Raw genomic sequence first — 14418 nt, 5'->3', positions numbered from 1 at the left:
TTATTATTATTCAGTAGTTTTAATTTGATATCGTGGTTTCACTTCACTACCAAGCGCAGCTCTGTGTGCCCTATGTATGTGCTGCGGTTTGTTTTGATGCTCTTATGGTTACTGTATTGAAAGTGTTTTGCGTAGGATGTTTGCAGAGCCCAGTAGTGCAATGTTCTGTATGTTATATATATTCGTAAGTCCTGGTATTTTTGTTATGAATTTGTCGGAATATTTTTTTATCTTACCTAATGCGCCTACTATGATAGGAATTGTTTCTGTTTTTAGATTCCCCATTCGAGTTACCTCTATTTCCAGCTCTTTGTATTTTGAAAATCTCTCCATTTCTTTTAGAGAAACGTTGCCATCTTCTGGTATTGATACATCAATTAGAAAGCATTTTTTCTTCCTGATCTATGACAACTATATCTGGCCTATTGGCCTTAATTCCTCTATCTGTGTGTATTGGCATGTAAGTCCCAACTCTATCGTGTCTGTGAGCATATTTCTTCTTAGCCAGTACTGGGCAGCCAGAGATAATATGATTTATTGTTTCTTGTCCATCTCCACATCTTCTGCAGTTACTTGTTATGTTTATTTTCGTTATATGTTTTTGGTAATTTCTGGTGGGGAGGCTTTGGTCTTGTGCTGCATTTAAAAGACCCTCCGTCTCTGCTTCAAGTCCTGAGCTTTTCAACCACTGCTGGGATTTTTCTTTGTCTATTTCTTTTGCATTTAGTTTAGTCCAGTACTTGCCACGAAGGGGCATTTCTTGCCATCGTTTTATCATGGTCCGTTGCTGTTCTAGTTTTAGTTTGGTTTTCAATTGTTTTATAGCTTTTGTTGTTTCTTCTTCATCATATTTGTTAGATAGTATGATTTCTTGGTTGTATTTGTCAGCTTCCTTAAATACTGAGAACAGTTGTTTGTTTTGCTCGTGTTTTGCAGCTGTGTCAGTTTTCCTTCCTTCTGAAGTAGGTATTATTGCAGTCCTATGGTGGCCATTTTATAATAGTTTCCAACTGTATAAGGCCTCTACCACCTTCTATACGTTGTATATATAACCTTTCTGTCAGATTTTGGGTGGTGCATCCTAGATCCTGTCATTATTTTTCTTGTTTTCCTGTCTATTTTGGTTGGTCCATTTAGTGTCCAGTTAAAGATATTGTAGCTGTAACTTATAACTGGGACGGCTAAAGTCTTAATACCTATTATCTTGTTTTTAGCATTGAGCTCTGTTTTTAGTATTGATCTAACTCTCTATAGTATTCTTTCATTATTTTCTCTTTCATTTGTGTGTGTTGTATCGTGTCTAGTTCATGGATTCTTAAATATCTGTATGTTTGGCTTTGGTCTAATTCTCTTATTTCATTGGCTTTATCTAGTGTGATGTTGCTACTCTTAAGTAGTTTTCATCTTTCAGGGTTGCTTTGGCGCATTTTTCTAATCCAAATTTCATATCTATTTCCTTGGTAAATAATATACTGTCTGTAGTAGTGTTTCCAGCTGTTTATCATTTGTAGCGTATAGTTTAAGTCATTCATATATAAAATGTAGCTGATTGTTTCGCCGTAACATTTGTATCCGCATCCAGTTCTATTTAGCATATCAGATAGAGGTGTCAGTGCCAAGCAGAAAAGGAGTGGAGAGAGCGTGTCTCCCTGGAATTTTCCCCTTCTAATGGGGATGGCTTTGGTTTTCACGAGTCTCTCACTGTCTGCCATTTATTCATAGAATGTCTTATGTATTATATAATTGTTGGTGCTATCTTGTTAATGGCTAAAGTTTAGAGGATCCACGTGTGGGGAATACTATCGAGAGCCTTTCGGTAGACGATCCAGGCCATACTGAGGCATTTCTTCTTTCTGCGGCTGTCTTCAGTTATGGCTTTATTGATCATTAGTTGATCATAAGCGTGTAGGATTGAAATATATTCCTCACGTGCCATCTGTGCCTTTTTGTTTTTATTTGCGGGAATGAGGCACAAAGTCCGGCCCTTAATTTTGACGGTCATCATTTTCGTAGGGTACCGGTCCGTTTATTTCTGTTGCCAAATTGTTTTGCACGTGTAGTTTTTCGTACTTTTTGTGTAACGAGTTTAAAGTACACACTTCCCGATTGTTATTCTTGGGTTGAAGATTACCGGTATTATTTAATTTATTTGTAATTTGTTTGTACATAATGTTTGGAGCTGGAGACGGTCTGGTGTCGATGGATCATAATGTATCAAGCGTGTTTACATCTTCTGTGCGAGCAGTGGAGATGATATCCAGTTAAAATACATCTTTTCATTTGAAAAATAGAAATAAATTTCAATGATTATAACTTACTCGGATATAGTCAAACCATTTGTTAGTTATTTTTTGGCTCCATGCGATGTCTTTATCTCCGATGTTTTTGGATAAATTTCGGAGCCGTGTTTTATCGCTCTCAAATGCTAAACGTCCCCGGTGTATCTCTTGCTATTATTATTATTATTATCATCATCATCATCACCATCATCACCACCATCACCACCACCACCACCACCACCACCATCACCACCACCACCACCACCACCACCACCACCACCGTCGTCGTCGTCGTCGTTGTTGTTGTTGTTATTATTATTATTATCATTATTATTATCATAATCATCATCATCATCGTCGTCGTTGTTGTTGTTGTCGTTGTTGTTGTTGTTATTATTATTATCATTATTATTATTATTATTATTATTATTATTATTATTATTATTATTATTATTATTATTATTATTATTTCAATTTTGTTTCAATTTCTTGCCAAGTGTCTCCCCGACACCAAGGGCTATGTACCTCAATGTTTACATTTCTAGGCTTTTAAAACAAACATACCAGGTTGTTCATTCATAAAGTTAGGGCATGTGATAGAAAAAAGAAAAAATGAAGAAAGAAAAGAGAGGAAAATGAAAACATGAAAAAATAAATAGAAAAGAAAATGAAATAAAAAATAAAGAGGGAAAGCGAAAGAAAATTCATTGTGATAAAGCTCACCTCAATACGTGTGACATACCAGTTAAAATGTGGTTGATTGTTTTGCCGTAACATTTGTATCCGCATCCAGTTCTATTTAGCATATCAGACAGAGGTGCCAGTTCCAAGCAGAAAAGGAGTGGAGAGAGCGTGTCTCCCTGGAATATTCCCCTTCTAATGGGGATGGCTTTGGTTTTCACGAGTCCCTCTTTTGTTTAGAGCTGTAGCACTGTCTGCCATTTATTCATAGAATGTCTTATATATTTTATAATTGTTGGTGCTACCTTGTTAATGGCTAGAGTTTAGAGGATCCACGTGTGGGGAATACTATCAAGAGCCTTTCGGTAGTCGATCCAAGCCATACTGAGGCCATTCTTTCGCACTTCTTGCGTGGATGGCAAGCCAGTGATCATTCTCAAATAATTTTCAGTTCCTTCTTTTGGTCATTCCAAATGCTCCTACAATCACTGGTATTGTAACCGTGTTGAAATGCCACATTTTCTTCGATTACAATGTGCAAATTTTTATATTTTCTGAGCTTGTCACATTTATTTGCCGAGATATTATGATCTCAAGAATGCTCACGACAATCAATAAACAGATTTTATTGTTTTGGTATGTCAAAACAATATCCGGTTTATTAAGTTTGATGGTCCTGTCTGAATGCATTGGAAAGTCACAGAAAGTTTTCTCTCTCAGTTACGACCTCATGGCGGTGCTTGTAACATTTGTCAACAGTTTTGTCTTTATAATGCTGACATATTGGCCAACTTGAGATGTCTTGATTCATACTCTATTGGCGCTAAAACTTTGCGTTTAGAGATAGGTGGTCTACTGTTTTACCCTCATCGTTGAAATATCAGTGTTCTGGGTTTACTCCAGTTTTCATTACATTAGCATGGTAGTTCAATCTATACCAATATAGTGAAGTTAAAGTCATGAGTCCATGGCAAGCTTTGTAAGTGTAGAATATGAATGAGGTCAAGGTAACATTTAGAAAACAACTAAGGAAAGACAGACAGCAATCATTAAAAAGCTTCGGGATGAAAACAAAGATGGAAAAATTCGCTACCTGCAGCATGAAGTTTAAACCGGTAAGCGCATTTTCAGTCTCTGCAGCATCCCGATTCTGTCGCCGTTGAATGATCAAGGTTGGAACAGACCTAAGTTGAAAGTAGGAGGTAATTTCAATCTGGGCAGTATTTGAACTCAAAATATTTATATTTTGAGTCAAAACAAATGCCATGAAACATTTCTTCCTCACACTTTAACAAGTCAACCCCATAATATTAAGAACTACTAAGAAACATTAGCAACATTGGTAATTAATTAATTGTCAGCATTAAACGTGAATTAGTAGATAACAAGGAAGAGGTAAAAGTAAGAAGAAAGAAGGAAAGAAAGAAAGAAAGAAAGGAAGAAGGAAGGGACGAAAGAAAGAAGGGAAAAGGGTATGGTGTTGGAGTGGAAGTTAGGTGATTCAATTTTCTATGAATTTCACAGTGAAAGGAGTGCTGTAACGATGTGTAGTAGTAGTAGTAGCAGCAGCAGTAGTGGTAGTAGTAGTAGTAGTAGTACTGGTAGTAGTAGTAGTAGTAGTAGTAGTAGTAGTAGTAGTAGTAGTAGTAAATAATAAGAAGCAATGGTAAAATACTAGCAAAATGATATATATGTATATATATACAAATATATATACATATATATATATATATAAATATGTGTGCGTGTGTGTGAAAGTTTACTCACAAACATATGTATATGCATTCATTCATACACAGACAACCTTCAAACTCCACACACACACACACACATATATATACAATAAAAAATAACAACTACCGATAATGATAATAAACAAAAGATATAACAAACATGAAACAATATCAAACCACCTACTATAAAACAACAAAAACAACAACAACAACAGCATAAAAGCTAAGAAAGAATGAAAGAAAGTAAGAATCAAAGGAAAGAGATTACGAATAATAAAAGCTTATAACCTGCAGGCTGGGCAGGATGGCGTGTATGATGGAGTAATTAGCTAGATTAAGGACATCACTTTTGACTTATTTGGCACCGTGCCTGACGTTGTATCGATGGTTAGGCGTCGAATAATAGAGCAGACGTAAAGCACTCGTATACGGGCACAAAAGCACACACACACACACACACACACACACATATATAAATGTATATGTATATATACATGCATACAGACATACATACATATATATATATATATATTATATATATTATATATATATATATATATATATATGTATATATATATATATATATATATATATGTGTGTGTGTGTGTGTGTGTATATGTATGTATGTATGCATGCATTTACATATGTATATATATATCTATATGTATATATATGTATACATATATATATGCATGTATGTATGTATGTATGTATGTACAAGTATGCATATACGTAGGGAGGCAGGTAGATACGTATGCATGTGTCTATATGCGAACATGTGAGCGTGTGTGTGTGTGCGTGTGTGTGTGTATGTGTATGTGTGTGTGTGTGTATACATGGGTACGTGCACAGAGAAAGATTGATAGGGAAAAATATTGATGGATGGAGATAACCAGTGTGTATAAATAGATGTGGTGAGATGTGGAGTTCGTTGGAGATAGCTAAACATATGTATATGAACTTCACAAGATGAAAGATCACGAGAAAACGCACAGATGTGCTGAGCAATTCCTTTGTACTCATATATATAATATATATATATATATATATTATATATATATATATATATATATATATATATATATATATATATGTATATATATATAAAGATATGTTTATATTTCTTATATGTATGCCTGTCTGCACGCATGCAACCCTCTATATGCGTCATACGTTTATATATATATATATATATATATAATATATATATATATATATATATGCCCCATACACTCACAAATTGCGCGTTTGTACAGGACCCTTGCTTATTACGATTATGCGTACGCTTGTCGATCTGAACTCGTACCTGCGATACTATAAATATGTAAGTTTCTGTGTGTATGTGTACGAGCGAGTGTGTGTGTAGATTTCTGTATGTATGTGCATGTATATATGTGTCTATACTTTGCCTATATTCCATATAGACTATATCCGACATTGCGTAGCTTGTATTTTGTCCTCAGTTTTGTCCCCCTTCCCAACTCTCCACTTTTATCCTCTTTCTTACTCCCCTATCTCTATCTTTCTCAAAGCTGTTTTCCTTTCATCTTATAGCAATTTGTTTATCCAGCAGTACCCTTTGTTTCGTTCCGTTTAATTTCCAGTACTATCAATTGCTACATTTATCACAAAGACACTTTTAATAAAAGAGGTTTATATATATACATATACATATACATACATATATATATATATATATATATATATATATATATATATGTACATACATACATACATACATACATACATACATACATATCTGTGTGCGCATATGTATATCTACGAATATATAAATATACATATACATATATATATATATATATTATATATATATATATATATATATATATATATATATATGTATATGTGTGTGGGTGGTATACGCACTCAAACACACACACGTCCACACCACACGTGAATGCTGATAGCCACAATTTGGAAACTATTATTAAGTCTTTTAACAAGAGGAATCTTTGTGCCAAGTGTCATAGTGTAAAATGTATTCTCTCGCTGAAGCAACTTTGCGGCACTGTTTCGATTCTCTCTTAAGGTAACGTTGCTCAACTTATGAATTACATATGAAAATATCTCATTTTTTCTTTATTTCTTTAGAAGCACAAGAATTGTTGACATTTAAAATTTACCCAATATTTGTAATATATATTTTGAAAAAATCGAAGACAATTTCTAAATTGTTTTTTTTTTTGCAAGCCTTATATTCTCTGATATTTCTTTCTTTTATTTGTTTAAGTCATTTGACTGTGGCCTTGCTGGAGCACCACCTTGAAGTGTTTTAGTCGAACAAAATGACTGCGGTTGCTTTTGCCGAAGCGTTAAGTTACACAAACGGAAACATAAACAACGGCTGTGAAGCGGTAATGGGGAGGGGGAAGACAAAAAGACAGACATATATATTATATATATATATATATATATATATATATATGTGTGTGTGTGTGTGTGTGTGTGTGTATGTATATATATATGGGCTGTTTTCAGTTTCCGCCTACCAAATCTACTACCAAGGCTTTGGTCGATTCGAGACTGTAGTGGAAGACGCGGTGCCTAAGTTGCCATGCAGTGAAACTGAACCCAAAACGATGTGGTTGGGAAACAGGCCTCTTAGCACACTGTCAAAAAGTCACTGAACACTGATTTTCTGTATTCTTGAGAGTGAAAATGATGACTACTGTAGATTCCGGGAGTTCGTTCCATTTACTGATAACTGATCATTGCTTAAAGATCCCCTTCCCGGATCTAGTCTTTCTCATTCGCAAAAAGAGTCCCCTTTAATTTTACTCAGGTTGCTTTCAATTTTGGTGTATCAATGCAACTCTAAATTTTGATTGCGATCAACCAGTTACTTTGTCTCGTAAATTAAAGAATCTGATGTTATTTGGAATTAAAGTTGGTAAATTTGGGTAATTTTAGCCAATCAACAGAAAGTCAGGCATTAACAGCTTGTTACCATGACAACCGCACGTTGTGTTGTGTTTCACTTGCTTGTGTCCATTCTTCCCATTACGAGATTGACATCACCCACGTGTCTTCTTTTAACAAAAATTAATATTTATCAATTAGAATTTTATCATAGATATTTTTCGTCACTTGTAATATTTTACATATTTTTCATATATAGTAAAAGTTGTTTGCGATGACAATATAATTTATTGGCATTATGTAGGTAAATGGAATATGTGAACATAGTATAGAGAACTCGACATTATTTTTGAATCGTGCATGCAAAAACTTATAAGGTACTGGTTTTCTTTTCATGGGACAAATTCGTTGTTGCCAGTATCATTATTATCGTACTTTACTGTTCCAAACACGAAAACGTAACTCAGCTTTTAAGTTTTGGAGACAAACGCCCACCTTTTCACACACACACACACACACACACACACACACATGCACTTATATATTAATGATGTACACAAATACATGACAGGTATCCATAATACTGAGATACGGATAAAGTAAACACATACAGACAAATATATTAATATAACAAAATTACAAATATAATGAAACCTATATCAATAAAGAGAAAAAGAAACAGTAAGATGATACTTGTTGATTTTATTAGGTATTTCTGTTTATTTAGAAACCTACAATGAACAGGTCATTTCAGAGAAGCTAAATCATAAATTTCACTGGTTACAGCCTTAACCCTTTAGTGTTCAGATTACTCTGTTAAATGTAATACTTTTCCACTCAAATGTTTTGAATTAATCATGCATTATCTTATATCTTTGAGGTTTCAATAATGTGATTGTTTATATTTAGAGTGACATTGTCGGGTAGGTGTGAGAGGCCAGATATTGCCAGTTTGAATATAAAACATGTAGAATATCTGGGCCAGATATGGCCGGTTTAAACACTAAAGGGTTAAAGATGATACCGCTTCGCTAAACGCAGAAAATTTCTGTTTCGCTGTTGGCTAAAACTACACAATTTTTCGATTTTTACACCTCTGTAACTTTTTCTTCAAATTTTTTTTCTCCACAACATCATACCTTCATAGCAATTAGACTGGAAAACTTTACTATTAAGGCCAATTTTCAGGTTTATCACAGTCTTTTGAAAAATGCATATTTTGCGAATGGAAAAAACTAGATCCCCGTTCACTTTATATGATCCATGTCATCCGTTTAAAGTGTAGACGCGAAAGAAATATTTTGCATGCATCTTCCAATCACTGTGAAGTTACGTTCTGCTCCTAGCAGAATTATCTCAATGCTAACCACTCATTTTAGGCTGGTTTTAAAACTCCCGAAGTGCACAAAAAAAGTGCAATATAATTAATTTTATTTGAACTGACGAAGTAGGGAAAGCATGCGAATGAGTGTATGCATATGTGTTTATATTCGATTAAGACGTTTGAAAGTTCAAACATTGTTTTTCCCTTGTATATAAAGTGTCTAGGACTCAGTTCACATAATGAAGACAGAAGTGTGAGATTTGTGACACATTCGAATGGTATTTCAGTTATAGCATTCGGCCACCTCAAGGTTCCCACTTGGGTCGTATTACAGGTGTCATTGTTATTCTTGTTGGCTTTATATATGTGTGTGTGCGTGCGTGTGTGTGTGTGTGAGCATTCGTGCGTATATATATATATATATATATATATATATATATATATGTATATTTCACTTTTGGAAATATAAGTTAGTAAAAGAGAATAACTCTCCCCAGACACAACAATATGTATATATATATATATATACTAAGTGACGTTTTGGTATCCAGAAGACCCAAAAGGCAGGTAAGGCTATTTAAGTGCTACAGAAGGACCGCTATTAGACTCAAGATTTGATAGTAATATGACTGAAGAGTGTAATGCGGATCGTGTGTGAGCGTGTATATGTTAAATAAAATGAGACAGCAAAGCCGAGGCAGTGTGAAATATCTAGGACATTTATAAAGAGAAAAGTAGTCTTACAGCTGTTTCAGAGAATTAAGAATATCCCATCATGAGACACGAGCTGAGTTAAAGACAAGGAATTTGTGAAGTTCAACATGGGAAGTTATTTAAGAAAGTGAGAGATATAGGAAGTATAAAGGGAGATATATGAATAAAAATAAATTGTGGTTGTTACAGTTAAAGTTCCATTATCCAAGGAATGTGGTGTGTAGAATGTGTAGAGAGGCTTCTTGTCCATGACAAGTAAAGTCCGAGAGGAATTCATATTTTGTTAATACAAATAGATAGTGTGCAGATATCAATTCCATATGCTGATTATTTAAACAGACCTTGTAGTGTAAATGAAATTATTTAACACACACACACACACACATACACACACACGAGAAAAGTTTCTGCCTGTGAGTAACAGAAAATATAGGAGGACCAGTGGCTATGATATTCTTTTACCAGATTCAGACCCTTATGCAGCAGGCGTACCTTAAAATCAGGAACGTTTCAGCACCCACTTGCGTGTATATATATATATATATATATTATATATATATATATAAATATATATATATATAAATTAATAAATAAATAAAACATATGCATATATACATACATATATGTACGTACCTACCTCTACGTGTATATATACATGCATATATGGGTACAGGACACCAAAAAAACGTCGAACACAATGAGAAACGAAAACATAAACACAAAACCAAGGAAATGGACATTTTTCTTAAACAACGAAAAAATAGAGTACCAGACATACAAAACAAGGAACATTCCCCTTCCTCAGTCGCCTTAATTTCATCTGGGAGTCGGTGACTAAACTGGCAACACCACCAAGCTTCCTTGGTGAGGAGGGTGATAGTTGGACGCATATAAGTATGTGTATAATGATATTTTCCTGATGTATTTAATTCCATATATTAGGGCAGATGGGGCTCCTTAACCGTGGTGAACGCATCACATCTAGGAGAGGAAAAATCTGATATAAAAACAGGTCTTTTTTTGCTGAGAGTCTCCTTAACAAGGTTCTATTATCAGCAAACTATGACTCATAGACGTTTTTAAAACGGCTCGTCCAGTAGATGGAAGCCTCAGAATAAAAAGTCTGAGGCGTGTTGTTCTTGGTATTGTGGCACATATGTGCACCATATTCTTGCTATCATCACTTCCAAAATATGTGGCTGGTTCTACACAAGCCTTCAACATAAGGTATTTTTCGATGTTATTATTATTATCATTATTATTAATATTATTATTACTATTATTATTATTGTTGTTGTTGTTGTTGTCGTCGTCGTCGTCGTTGTTGTTGTTATTATTATTATTATTATTATTATTATTATTATTATTATTATTATTATTATTATTATTATTATTATTATTATATTATTATTATTATTATTATTATTCAGGTCACTGCCTGGAATCAAACTCGGTATCTTGTGTTAGTAGCCCGCGCTCTTAACCCCAAAATTCCGATTGCGATTCCAGGCATTGATAGATAAAATGCACAGTTCTCACAAAACTTGGAGAAACGATAAGACCTCATCCAGAAAACAATCATGTGTTGCACTTACTTTGTCGTAATTAATTTAGTTATATATATATATATATTTCGGAGATGTACTCGCATAGCAAGTAATTTGATCTGAGATCGTGTGCTGGAACGAAAACAATTGCAGCGTGGAAGGTGTTTATAAGCCATTTAAGAAACACACAAAAGCCGTTCGATTCACTTCAACATTTAAGTTTAATTTGTCAATTAAATGCAGCGCGGATTTTAGCGATGAAAATATTTTGACAAATTAAACTTAAATGTTGAAGTGAATCGAACGGCTTTTGTGTGTTTCTTAAATGGTTTATAAACACCTTCCACGCTGCAATTGTATATATATATATATTTCCCCTAAAATGGATTAGTACAAAAACCTCAGTGCAACCCATGTCACGTTGTCCAACGTCGCTTCGTCCACGTCTCTTCGTCCGACGTCTTCTTGTCCGTTGTTTTTTGTCCATCGAGTTTTTGTCTAATTTTAAATAAACTGTTTAGAAAAGAAGGTAAACATGAAAATCACAAAATGATTGAGCATTATTTTGATAGGATTCAAGTAAAATACTGTGGGAAAATCTTTAAAAAAAACGTTATTTTAAAAGAGTAATAACGGGGAAGATGTGAATAAGTATTTTCTGTTTGTCGCGTAAATTTATCCGCCATTATGTTTCGTGAACTTGCTGCTGTGTTTTCTACCGCTTCATGCTTTATTTCTGCAACTGCTTTTCCGGCTTTTCTAGCATTTAACGAATCTACATCCGCTAATTGAAGGTGCTTTTCCTTTACTTGTTTCAGTCACTTGAAACACCTCCTTTAGTCAAGCAAATCGACCGCTGGACTTATTCGCAGTAAGCCTAGTACTTATTCTATCGGTGTATTTTGCCGAACCGCTAAGTTGTGGGGACGTAAACACACCAGCATCGGTTGTCAAGTGATGTTGGGGGGACAAACACAGACACACACACACACGCACGCACACACACATGATGGGCGTCTTTCAGTTTCTATCTACGAAATCTACTCACAAGGCTTTGGTCGGCCCGAGGCTATAGTAGAAGACACTCGCCCATTGTTCAGTAGGACTGAACCCGTGACCATGTGGTTGGCAAGCAAGCTACTTACCACAAAGCCACTCCTGCGCCTCGTCTCTTTGACTTCCATTACGGTGTGAATTCGCACTGAGCAAAGCCATTTTTTCTCACATCTCCAGTTTTCTCTTACTGGTTTTGTATTGCTTGAATGAATATCGTAGATGTATTGATTTTCATCAACTACTTTTCTTTTGTTTTTGGTCGATACTATGAACTGTCATTTCGGGATGGGTAAGTTAAAAATGTGTACACTAAATTTGCAGCACCCTCTGTATACAGCACCGTACTTAAAAGCGAGAGAAGGAAAAAGAGGAAATATAACTGTTAACAGAGAAGGAAAAAGAACAATAATAGCAATCCTATAACGAGGCTCGTTATACTTCTGTGAATATATCATGAGAGATAGTTCACCTTCTTTTCTAAAGAGTTTATTTAAAATTGGACAAAGAGTCGTTGGACAAATGTATCCTCGGACAAAAGACTTCCGATGAAAATTCAAGTTGGACAATGTGACGCCAGACGAAAAGACATAGCACCGCAGCCCACCGGATTCAGAAATTCAACAGGTGCAAATGAAAGCAGATTGTGGATATGTAACATTTTGCTAACGTCAAAAATATTCTCGCTTCTAATATTTATTCTCTTGTTAAAGTTTTCAGAGTTTAATGGGTTTATTTAATACTTTGGAGCTAAGCTAATAATTTATTTTAATTTACATGGAACAGGCTGAGTCGATACAATTGGTTCCAATCGGTAATAAGTATTTTATCGAGTTGGTGTGTATGTATTCATCACCATTTGTCGTAGAAAACATTAATTTAACCAAATTTGAATTTGAACTCGGAATATATGTGAGACAAGGAAACATTGGTTATAAAATTTGACACAGGATCGGCAAATTCAAGGAGGGGATAAGTTGATTATCCCCAGGCAACAATTGGTATATATTTCACCGACGCCGAAAAGATAAAATGCGAGGTCGAATTCGGCAGAATTTGAACTCAGAACATAAAGACGGTCGAAATGCCGCTAAGCCTTTTGTCCAGTGTACTAACGATTCTGCTAGATAACCGCCTTACAGTGAAGGGAATATAAGAACGTATTTAGCAACATGATTGAATGATACCCCCTTCAAAAGGAAGATTCATCGCTGTATTTGATTATAGTTTACCACGCATAGAAGGTGCAACAAACAACCTGGAGTTGGTACAAAACTAGAACGCTAAGCATAAGGGCAACTAACTCAAATCTATGAGACGATAGAAGATGGTGTCTTCTTTCATTTTCTCACGGTGCTCTACTGATTACATTGGTCCACTCCAGAGAAACAAGTATTAAAATAAAACACTATGATATTTGAATATACCTAGATACAAACATGTGTATGTATGTGAATATATCACCGTGATCACCGTGACCGACCAGGCTATCAGATGTTGCTACACATCGCTGGTCACAATGCGTTTCGTATTGTTTTAACCTTTAAATGACGCCACCCCGCTGGCTAAGCGAGCAGGCCAACAGAAGAAAGAGTGAGAGAAAGTTGTGGCGAAAGAGTACAGCAGGGATCGCCACCACCCCCTGCCGGAGCCTCGTGGACCTTTAGGCGTTTTCGCTCAATAAACACTCACAACGCCCGTTCTGGGAATCGAAACCACGATCCTACATATTATATATATATATATATATATATATATATATATATACATAAATATATATAATATGTATTATGTACATATACATATATATATGTGTATGTGTATATATACACAAAGTATATATATATATATATATATGTATATATATATATTCAGAGAGAGAGAGAGAGAGAGAGGGGAGGGAATTATAGGAATAATTATACTTATAGCATATCTATATATTTATATAGATAGATATTGGTACATATATACGTGTGTGTTTTTGTGTGTGCATGTGTGTTTATATTTGATATATACATACATACCCATATATGTGTGTTCGTATATATATATATGTGTGTGTGTGTGTGCATATATATATATATATATATATATATATAAGAGGGAGAGAGAGACGGAGTGAGAAAGAGAATGGAGGGACAGAATTATATTCATGTGTAAATTTATGTGTGGTTCTGTGTGCTGCGGGTTATAGGCAAATATCAATC

The sequence above is a fragment of the Octopus sinensis genome, linkage group LG16 (genome assembly GCF_006345805.1).
Source record: "Octopus sinensis linkage group LG16, ASM634580v1, whole genome shotgun sequence".
NCBI classification, from domain to species: Eukaryota; Metazoa; Mollusca; class Cephalopoda; order Octopoda; family Octopodidae; genus Octopus; species Octopus sinensis.
This window is presented reverse-complemented; position numbering follows the sequence as displayed.